Source organism: Trachymyrmex septentrionalis, unplaced genomic scaffold (assembly GCF_001594115.1).
Source record: "Trachymyrmex septentrionalis isolate Tsep2-gDNA-1 unplaced genomic scaffold, Tsep1.0 scaffold19, whole genome shotgun sequence".
Taxonomy (NCBI): domain Eukaryota; kingdom Metazoa; phylum Arthropoda; class Insecta; order Hymenoptera; family Formicidae; genus Trachymyrmex; species Trachymyrmex septentrionalis.
In genome coordinates this window covers 3,369,750-3,372,547 of record NW_017305071.1, presented here as the reverse complement: position 1 = coordinate 3,372,547, position 2,798 = coordinate 3,369,750, and positions in this window count along the sequence as shown.

The window sequence follows — 2,798 nt, the reverse complement described above, 5'->3', positions numbered from 1 at the left end:
TATATATATATATATATATATATATATAATATGGACATACTTTTTCTCTTATTTAATACAAAGAACTAATTAATAATAATAATAATCATTAGTATAATGAAATGAAAGATGATTTTCGTGTTAGATAATACGTACTATCTAAATATTTATAATTATGAACATTATCGCATGGTTTTAATCATTGTGGAGAGGCGAGAACCGAGCCATTGAATCATTCTCACAAAAAAGATGACTGCGGCTCACATATGGGAATGAGATCATCATTTAATTTTGATAACAATTCAGACACGCATGTATTACCGTGGAATTACTTAACAAGCTTTCCCCATTATGTCAGGGCAAAGTAGCTTCTAACTATTATGAATGACCAGATTAATACGTGTTGTAGTGTCTTCAGATTAGAGTTATATATGCAAACGCAAGAGATACCGAAGCATGACATTTCCATTGCTAGAATTTATAATAATGTGTCGCTTAATTGTGTACAAATTAATAAATAAGCGACAATTTGCTCTTTTAATATATTTTAAGAAATGATTAAATGTGCTAAAGAAATATTATTTCTGTTTTGTTTGATCTTCATTTATATTGGCTTTCATTACTAGATTAATTCACATAATTGACATACATATGTGGATTGGAAGACAGAGAAAAATAGAAGTGATAAAATAATAAGAATATCATGTTTTTGTTTTTTTCATTTCGATTTCGATCAATACAAAACACATTATTTTGTTGATTTAAAAAATGAGCAGATAAATTTTTGTCTGAAAAAAAAAATATAAATTAAGTTTTTGCACATTTAAAAATAAAGAATTAAAGACGTTACTCTATAATTTCTGATACAATGCGTTTTATTTAATTTAATCCGTAATTTTTTATGTATTGTATATATAAATATAATAGGTAGATATAATTTAATTCAGGAATAGTTACCTTTTTTGTACATGATTACCTAGAATGTTTTTATACTCCAATTAAAATCACAATTATTAATAATATATCGTGTATTGATTTTTTTTTCATTTATTTCTGAACGTTATGAATATGTATTTAATTCCAATTTTCTAAAGAAGGTTAAGTAAAAATTAAACAAATATTAAACGGAATAAATGCATTAAGTAGCCCATAATGACATTATTATTTCTAAAAAATAAAGATTATAATTAGTATAATGCTTTTTATTGCGGATTTTCAATTGGATACAAATAATTGCACCGTAAATAACTATAACTTTATTATTCAAAAAATATGCTAAATAAAATCTGTATAAAATAATTTTACAATTTACATTTTTTATCACTGAGGTGTATTATATAAATATTCCAAGTTAAACTATTTCCAAATTAAAAATATACAAGTTGATAGATAGAGTATTAAAAATATCTCAAAAAATATTTTAATTTTATAATAAATAAATAGTTATGTTTTTTAACAATATATTATGTTGTAGTTAAATTTACACTAATTACATCCTTATAAAATGGAAGAATATAAAAATAATTAACTTTAAGACTTCTGAGCATTTCTAAGCGATACGTTTTATTGTTCTTTTTAGAACAAGGTTTTAACGAAAATTATACTTTCGTACTGTGATCATCCCATCTATCCACTTAAAGGTTAAAGCTCAAAAGTGTAATTGTATAAAATATTGAGATATATCGATGCATCTATATTTATCCCAATACATATAAAGATAGGATACATACATTCACTTAACAGCGTAATACTATTTTTCAGAAAAATAACGTAAACTCTTGGATGTAAACATTAGATATTTACTACTATTTAAATTATTTACATGAATACAAATCCCTTTTTATGTGTTCATTTTTGTCAGATTTGGATTTGGATTCTGTTTCTAGTTTTTGTCTTCAATTGTGCGCGTGCGATGCCTCTTCGGTAAAGCGCATACGTATTTTATGCTGTACCGATGCTCGGCCCGGCCCGCCATTTTCCCCGGACTCAACCTTAGGGGTTAGCCACGGTGGTTAACGACGAAGAACCGGTCGCTCCATCCCTTTCTGCCCCTCAGCTCTCCTCTCTCCGTCTTTCCACCTTGGTCGCGTTCCTGCACCTTCTCTCTCCCGTCTCTCTGTCTCACGCTTTCTCTCTCCTCCACCATTCCAGCCCCTTTCCTCCACCCCTCTCCCGGAAAATCAATATGAAGTGGCGTTGGTATACGACGTGGTGGCTGCTACCGTATGTGCCTTTCTCTCTCTGACCACCACGACCTTTCCTTTCTGCCTTTCTGCCCTCTCTTTCTCTATCTCTCCCCCTCATTTCTCTTCTCGCTTTCCATTTTCTTCTTCTTCCTCTCGGCGTACAAACACGACCGTCCCTAGTGCATCGTCCAGCACTCCGCCGTCTGGTTCTTCCGTCCGACGCACCTTGTATCTTCACCATCAAGTCCACCTAGGTCTCCCCAGGGGCGCTAGAGTTCAGACGGCAGCCTCCGGCCTTGCCGGCGGATTGCGGCAGGATCGGTCACCGAGTCACCAGGATTCATTCGGGTTTACCGAATGGTTGGCTGGTTGGTTGGCTGGTTGGCTGGCTCGTAGGTCAACATCCACCATTCCGCCGCCACTGGTTGAATACTGCCGCGTGGCGGCGCCGTGCGTGTCATCGTACTTTGCGCTTCCTTTTGGCGAACGTGTCGCCGCCATTCCGCTTTTCACACGCGAGAAATATAATTTGTCTCCCGAGAATCCGCGTCAGGCGTTTCTCCAGATGACCCGGAAATTATGTAAATAAACGGGTATGACAGATAAGTCCCTCCCCCCCCCTCCCCACCCCCA